Raw genomic sequence first — 9,213 nt, 5'->3', positions numbered from 1 at the left:
TTGTTATCTTCTCACTGTATTGTCTGTATTGTTATCTTCTCACTGTATTATGTCTGTATTGTTATCTTCTCACTGTTATGTCTGTATTGTTATCTTCTCACTGTATTATATCTGTATTGTTATCTTCTCACTGTATTATATCTGTATTGTTATCTTCTCACTGTATTATGTCGGTATTGTTATCTTCTCACTGTATTATGTCTGTATTGTTATCTTCTCACTGTATTATATCTGTATTGTTATCTTCTCACTGTATTATGTCTGTATTGTTATCTTCTCACTGTATTATGTCTGTATTGTTATCTTCTCACTGTATTATATCTGTATTGTCTGTATTGTTATCTTCTCACTGTTATGTCTGTATTGTTATCTTCTCACTGTATTATATCTGTATTGTTATCTTCTCACTGTATTATGTCGGTATTGTTATCTTCTCACTGTATTATGTCTGTATTGTTATCTTCTCACTGTATTATATCTGTATTGTTATCTTCTCACTGTTTTTGTCTGTATTGTTATCTTCTCACTGTATTATATCTGTATTGTCTGTATTGTTATCTTCCCACTGTATTATGTCTGTATTGTTATCTTCTCACTGTATTATGTCGGTATTGTTATCTTCTCACTGTATTATATCTGTATTGTCTGTATTGTTATCTTCTCACTGTATTATATCTGTATTTTTATCTTCTCACTTTAAGGAATACATTCTTTGTTCTTCTAAGACAACGACTGGAGGATCAGAAGTGAAGCTGTTGTATTGACAAGATAGTCGAGTGACCCCCCTATCAATGGAAATACATGCCCTGAAAGATGGAAGGCAAGCGGGATGACGCGAGATCAGGTGGGACCATTCTAGCCAATGAGAGGGCAGATATGCATGTGGACAACAGGCACAACTCCGATGTAAATTAGTTTTTTTCAAAGTTGCCGAAGTGCCACGTGTGTCCACTTCGTAATAGCCTAACCGTTCCGAAACACACCAAAAAATATTACAATTAATTTCTTTGTTGACCAAAAATCCACACTGTCATTGACCTCTGTAAAAAAAAAATTCTTCGTGGTCTTAATTTCGTGGACAGATTTTGGGACTAAAACCTCTTGCTTAGCCTCTTCTGCTCTGAGTTAAGGCATAGCAGTCATTATCAATCAGCTAAATATCCATGATGCCTAATCAGCAGACATTTCACAGGAATGATTGTGTCAATCAATGTTCCACACGTTGTCCTCTGAGCTGACGATGTCTATTATTCATGGGAGTTATTGAGACATTGGACAGGGATTCAGTGGACTCCATATATCTCTGTTAGCTCGGGGATGAAAAGGACTTTGGTGACGCGGCCAAAGAAAATGTCCTGTAAATATAGATGGAGAATAATGACTCGTCTTGGAAATGGTTGAACCCCTTTAAGTTGGGACATAAACGTGTGGTCACTAATCCCCAAAACACGACCCTTAGGAAAAGGCCAGTTAACATATACAAGGGAAAAAAGGTATTTGATCCCCTGCTGATTGTGTAAGTTTGACCACTGACAAAGAAATGATCCATCTCTAATTTTAAACAGTGTATTGGTTCAGGTTAATGTGGAACTGTCTGTGCTTTCTCCGTGCTTTCATTTCAGATCAATTCTTTTTTTCTTGGAACATACAACACTTTTTGTTTTTCAGTTTTTTCTCTTTGAAAGATTAAAGCCAAAGCATTTTATTTCAGTTCCATCCCGTTATCAGATTAACAAATTAACATCTAGCTGTCGCTACAGAAAAAACTCTTCAAAAAAATGTCATACCATTTCCACTTGGCTAAGATCACCTGAAAGCCTTTCCTGATTGGTTTGATGTTTTCAAACATTAAACATTTCCTTAATAGAAATGGAGAATATTATTTTTTACCGTAGAGTTTTTTGACTGATGTTGTTGAAATTCATTACCTTTATCAAAGTGTACCAGTGACCACACACACACACACGCACGCACACACACACACACACACACACACACACACACACACACACACACACACACACACACACACACGCGCGCACACACACACACACACACACACACACTCTCTCCCTAAACTACGTGTTCTCCTCCCAGCATGGTCTCCATACAGTAAGTTGCTTTCTTCCACACCATAATTCATCTACTGCACAAACCTCCACTGCTACATTATTGACCACAATGACAAATTGGTCAGAGATTGTTAGGGGGGGGGGGGGTGTTAGCAATTTATGTTATTATTCAATAACACAAAGTCCAAAGAAAATCAGGGGGAGAAAAATAGGTTTATTCAGAGAGGACAAATCAAGATGTTGTGCTGCTAGGGAGGTAGATGTTCAGTCTCCCCTGTCCTCAACTTGTCCCCATCGAACAAGGGAACATTATGCCATTTATAACCCCCCCCACACATCTTAGTCTGGGGCTGACCAATGGCCAAATAACAAGTATCCTGCCCCCGACTCAATGTACAGACCAATGAAAACGTGGCCCGTGTAGCCCACGTCTCTCTGAGGTCAGGTGTGACATTAAAACAGATTCTAAACAGATGTTGAACTGAAACCCAACTCCTATTTACAATTCGCTATTGACCATTAGTCATCCTCTGCGTTGTGTATTTATCTTTGACATATTCCTACGGGGGGGAGGGGGGACACACACAACGTGGTGTAACTCAGTAGTCATACCGCAGGAGGAGGGGACACACACAACGTGGTGTAACTCAGTAGTCATACCGCGGGAGGGGACACACACAACGGGGTGTAACTCAGTAGTCATACCGCAGGAGGAGGGGACACACACAACGTGGTGTAACTCAGTAGTCATACCGCAGGAGGGGGGACACACACAACGTGGGGTAACTCAGTAGTCATACCGCGGGAGGGGACACACACAACGGGGTGTAACTCAGTAGTCATACCGCAGGAGGAGGGGACACACACACAACGGGGTGTAACTCAGTAGTCATACCGCAGGAGGGGGGACACACACACAACCGGGTGTAACTCAGTAGTCATACCGCGGGAGGGGGGACACACACACAACGGGGTGTAACTCAGTAGTCATACCGCGGGAGGGGACACACACAACGGGGTGTAACTCAGTAGTCATACCGCAGGAGGGGGGACACACACACAACGGGGTGTAACTCAGTAGTCATACCGCAGGAGGGGGGACACACACAACGTGATGTAACTCAGTAGTCATACCGCGGGAGGGGGGACACACACAACGTGGTGTAACTCAGTAGTCACACCGCGGGAGGGGACACACACAACGGGGTGTAACTCAGTAGTCATACCGCTCAGTAGTCATACCGGAGGGGACACACACACAAGGGACACACACAACGGTGTAACTCAGTAGTCATACCGCGGGAGGGGACACACACAACGGGGTGTAACTCAGTAGTCATACCGCAGGAGGGGGGACACACACAACGGGGTGTAACTCAGTAGTCATAACGCAGGAGGGGACACACACACAACGGGGTGTAACTCAGTAGTCATACCGCGGGAGGGGGGACACACACAACGGGGTGTAACTCAGTAGTCATACCACACACAACGCAGGAGGGGGGACACACACAACGTGGTGTAACTCAGTAGTCACACCGCGGGAGGGGACACACACAACGGGGTGTAACTCAGTAGTCATACCGCGGGAGGGGACACACACACAACGGGGTGTAACTCAGTAGTCATACCGCGGGAGGGGACACACACAACGGGGTGTAACTCAGTAGTCATACCGCAGGAGGGGGGACACACACAACGGGGTGTAACTCAGTAGTCATAACGCAGGAGGGGACACACACACACAACGGGGTGTAACTCAGTAGTCATACCGCAGGAGGGGACACACACACACAACGGGGTGTAACTCAGTAGTCATACCGCGGGAGGGGGGACACACACACAACGGGGTGTAACTCAGTAGTCATACCGCGGGAGGGGACACACACAACGGGGTGTAACTCAGTAGTCATACCGCAGGAGGAGGGGACACACACAACGTGGTGTAACTCAGTAGTCATACCGCAGGAGGGGGGACACACACAACGTGGGGTAACTCAGTAGTCATACCGCGGGAGGGGACACACACAACGGGGTGTAACTCAGTAGTCATACCGCAGGAGGAGGGGACACACACACAACGGGGTGTAACTCAGTAGTCATACCGCAGGAGGGGGGACACACACACAACGGGGTGTAACTCAGTAGTCATACCGCGGGAGGGGGGACACACACACAACGGGGTGTAACTCAGTAGTCATACCGCGGGAGGGGACACACACAACGGGGTGTAACTCAGTAGTCATACCGCAGGAGGAGGGGACACACACAACGTGGTGTAACTCAGTAGTCATACCGCAGGAGGGGGGACACACACAACGTGGGGTAACTCAGTAGTCATACCGCGGGAGGGGACACACACAACGGGGTGTAACTCAGTAGTCATACCGCAGGAGGGGGGACACACACACAACGGGTGTAACTCAGTAGTCATACCACACACACGCGGGAGGGGGACACACACACAACGGGGTGTAACTCAGTAGTCATACCGCGGGAGGGGACACACACAACGGGGTGTAACTCAGTAGTCATACCGCAGGAGGGGGGACACACACACAACGGGGTGTAACTCAGTAGTCATACCGCAGGAGGGGGGACACACACAACGTGATGTAACTCAGTAGTCATACCGCGGGAGGGGGGACACACACAACGTGGTGTAACTCAGTAGTCACACGGCGGGAGGGGACACACACAACGGGGTGTAACTCAGTAGTCATACCGCGGGAGGGGACACACACACAACGGGGTGTAACTCAGTAGTCATACCGCGGGAGGGGACACACACAACGGGGTGTAACTCAGTAGTCATACCGCAGGAGGGGGGACACACACAACGGGGTGTAACTCAGTAGTCATAACGCAGGAGGGGACACACACACACAACGGGGTGTAACTCAGTAGTCATACCGCGGGAGGGGGGACACACACAACGGGGTGTAACTCAGTAGTCATACCGCAGGAGGGGACACACAACGGGGTGTAACTCAGTAGTCAGACCGCGGGAGGGGACACACACACACAACGTGGTGTAACTCAGTAGTCATACCACGGGAGGGGGGACACACACAACGGGGTGTAACTCAGTAGTCAGACCGCGGGAGGGGGGACGCACACACACAACGGGGTGTAACTCAGTAGTCAGACCGCGGGAGGGGACACACACACACACAACGTGGTGTAACTCAGTAGTCATACCACGGGAGGGGGGACACACACAACGGGGTGTAACTCAGTAGTCAGACCGCGGGAGGGGGGACACACACACAACGTGGTGTAACTCAGTAGTCATACCGCTGTGAAACTGGAATCAGACCAATGACAGAAGCTGAGATGTTGCTTTTGTATGTTTTTGTTATTGATCGATGCTCTTTAGTGCTGTTCTTTGTTTTAATGCTGTTTGTTAGAAAATGCTTTGTTACTTTACATGAGTATCTTTTTGCAGGAAAGGAGGACGCTGATTGCTTTTAATTAATCTCAGAGTGGTTCGTGTTCCCGGGACAGAAGACAAAACGCTGTTTGCTAACAACCTGCGTCTAAATCTAACGTGGATAACTTTGACCTTGTTTTTATCCAAGTGACACAAATACAATTAAACTGGATTTTAATAAAAATGTATTTAGATATCTTGGTTTGAGGATGACAAAACAGTGCAAGAAGGAACACACACGTGCATATACCCTTCCACAAACTCAACACCCTCTAATCGTCCATCAGAACCTATTCAGATTTCAAAACAAAAATTAAATCGTCGTATTTTATAGCAATTCTCTGTAAATCGGTTTTCCTTTACATGCAAACCTTCACCATCATCTTTTCCCTCCTTAATCCTCCCATGTGTCATGCTTGTCGTCAACATCAGGCTTTGCCCACATCAAACCAATGCTTAATGATGTGTTGATTGTGATGCGTTCTACCACTGAGTGAAGGTGCTGAGTTGACACTGTGTTTCTCTTATCGGGACCTTGCATCTTGCCAACGGGGGAAAAAGCCCGACATGAACATATTCAAAAGTTCTAAAACGTTTTGTATTGTTTACATTTGGCGATTTGAGCCTCACCTGCATACTTTTTGTAAATCACAGGTACACATCTTAAATCACTGTGGCAATTGTCAGTTTCAGTTGCTGTGATCACACCTTTTTTTTGGAGAAGCTCAACTTAATTGCTTAGTTTTACGGTGTTTTGTGTTATTTGCTGCATTTCACATGTTCTCTGTTGGGAGTTGTTTTGCTCTTTTCACTACGCCCATTCAGCAGCCTGGCAGCCCATCTACCCATCTACCCCTGCTCTCTGTCATGTAGGAGAGTATGTTTTTAGGAGACCGACTAAATCCTTTTATGGAGCTGAGATATCCCTCTATAATGTTCAATATAAAAGGGAAGACTGGTATCGTCTCCAACAGCAAGATGGTGAAAACTCATTGGGATCTTGTCTGTCTGATATATTACATTATCTCTCTTTTTTCACTGACCTATCTGCCTCTCTCTCTCCTCTACCCTCCACCCTATATCCTCTATTGTCCATCCTCTACCCTCCACCCAATATCCTCTATTGTCCATCCTCTACCCTCAACCCTATATCCTCTATTGTCCATCCATCTACCCTCCACCCTATATCCTCTATTGTCCATCCTCTACCCTCTACCCTATATCCTCTTGTCCATCCTCTACCCTCAACCCTATATCCTCTATTGTCCATCCATCTACCCTCAACTCTATATCCTCTATTGTCCATCCTCTACCCTCTACCCTCCACCCTCTTGTTCATCCTCTATCCACCCTCTTGTCCATCCTCTACCCTCCACCCTATATCCTCTATTGTCCATCCTCTACCCTCCACCCTATATCCTCTATTGTCCATCCTCTCACCCTATATCCTCTATTGTCCATCCTCCACCCTATATCCTCTATTGTCCATCCTCCACCCTATATCCTATATTATCCATCCTCTACCCTCCACCCTATATCCTCTATTATCCATCCTCTACCCTCTACCCTCCACCCTATATCCTCTATTGTCCATCCTCTACCCTCAACCCTATATCCTCTATTGTCCATCCTCTACCCTCAACCCTATATCCTCTATTGTCCATCCTCTACCCTCTACCCTCCACCCTATATCCTCTTGTCCATCCTCTACCCTCCACCCTATATCCTCTATTGTCCATACTCTACCCTCTACCCTATATCCTCTTGTCCATCCTCTACCCTCAACCCTATATCCTCTATTGTCCATCCATCTACCCTCAACCCTATATCCTCTATTGTCCATCCTCTACCCTCTACCCTCCACCCTATATCCTCTTGTCCATCCTCTACCCTCCACCCTATATCCTCTATTGTCCATCCTCTACCCTCCACCCTATATCCTCTATTGTCCATCCTCTACCCTCCACCCTCCACCCTATATTCTCTACCATCCATCCTCTACCCTCTACCATCCATCCTCTACCCTAATCCTCTACCCTCTACCATCCATCCTCTACCCTAATCCACTACCCTCTACCCTAATTCTCCATCCCTCATCCTCCACCTCCTCCTCTATCCTTCTCCTCCTCCTCCTCTATATTACTACTCTTTCTTCTATCCTCATCGTCTATCAATATTAATCCTCTATCCTCCTCCTCCTCCTCTATATTAATACTCTTTCTTCTATCCTCATCGTCTATCGATATTAATCCTCTACCCTCTACCCTAATTATCCATCCTCCGCCTCCTCCTCTATCCTCCTCTATCCTCCTCCTCTATATTACTACTCTTTCTTCTATCCTCATCCACTATCTTCACTCTCCATCCTCCATCCTCTGCCTCCTCCTCTGTCCTCCTCTATCCTCCTCCTCTATATTACTACTCTTTCTTCTATCCTCATCATCTATATTAGTCCTCTATCCTCATCCATTATCTTCACTCTCCAGCCTCTATCCTCATCCTCACCCACAATTTTGTATTTTCATCCACTAGCCTCTATCTGTCACGTTCTGACCTTAGTTCCTTTATTATGTCTGTGTGTTAGTTTGGTCAGGGCGTGAGTTGGGGTGGGTAGTCTATGTTCTTTTTACTATGTTGTATTTCTGTGTTTGACCTGGTATGGTTCTCAATCAGAGGCAGCTGTCGATTGTTGTCTCTGATTGAGAATCATACTTAGGTAGTCTGTTTTCCCCATTTTGGTTGTGGGTGATTGTTTTTTGTGTCTGTGTTTTCCACACAGAACTGTTTCGTTTTCAGTTTGTGTAGTGTTCAGTTTTGATTAAAAATATGACAAACACTTACCACGCTGCGTATTGGTCCAATCCTTCCTACTCCTCCTCAGAAGAGGAGGACGAAAACCGTCACACTATCCTCTATCCTCTATCCTCATATCCTCTATCCTCATATCCTCTATCCTCATATCCTCTATCCACATCCTTTTTACTCATCGTCTATCCTTCATCCTCTATCCTCATATCGTCATATCCTCTATGCTCCAATTTAGCTCCCTTCTCAGGAACACACCTGAATCCATGACAGAACTTCAGGGTCTCCTCCGCGATAGGCTGAGAAGCCATCGCACACACCACACCTTCCATACCCCAGGAAACTAAAACTCTGTCCTCTTCCACCCTAAACTTTGAAAAAACCTGTGGAAACCGCTAAAACAAATAGTGCATTAACCCTCCACCATAGAAAATGAAACTGAAAGAAAAGATCAAGGACAGAATAAAGAACGTTAGTTAGGACAGAGCACTCCACACCAAACACTCAAACTCCAAAAAATTCCCAGCATGCACTGTGTGTGTGTGTGTGTGTGTGTGTGTGTGTGTGTGTGTGTGAGTGTGAGTGTGAGTGTGAGAGAGAGAGAGAGATCAGTGGAATTCCAGCCATTGTTATGTAAAGTGTTTTTGCTGTTTGTGGCACTTCCTGTCATCGCTGCATGACGTTGATTAATCAGGCTCCTGTTCAAAGTGTGTTTTTCTCCATCATAAAATTAAAATATTGACGTAACACATTAATATTTAATTCTTTCCAATGTGTCAAGTAATTAACTTTTTGTTTTCTCATTATTAGGCAGGCTCTAATTGTGTTGCTGTCCTGGGGCTCTGTGGGGTGTGTTTGTGGGCCAGCTGGCTTAGGGGGCTCTTCCCCAGGTTTATCTCTCTG

Source organism: Oncorhynchus nerka, linkage group LG3 (genome assembly GCF_034236695.1).
Source record: "Oncorhynchus nerka isolate Pitt River linkage group LG3, Oner_Uvic_2.0, whole genome shotgun sequence".
Lineage (NCBI taxonomy): Eukaryota > Metazoa > Chordata > Actinopteri > Salmoniformes > Salmonidae > Oncorhynchus > Oncorhynchus nerka.
Note: the sequence above shows the minus strand (reverse complement) of the source record.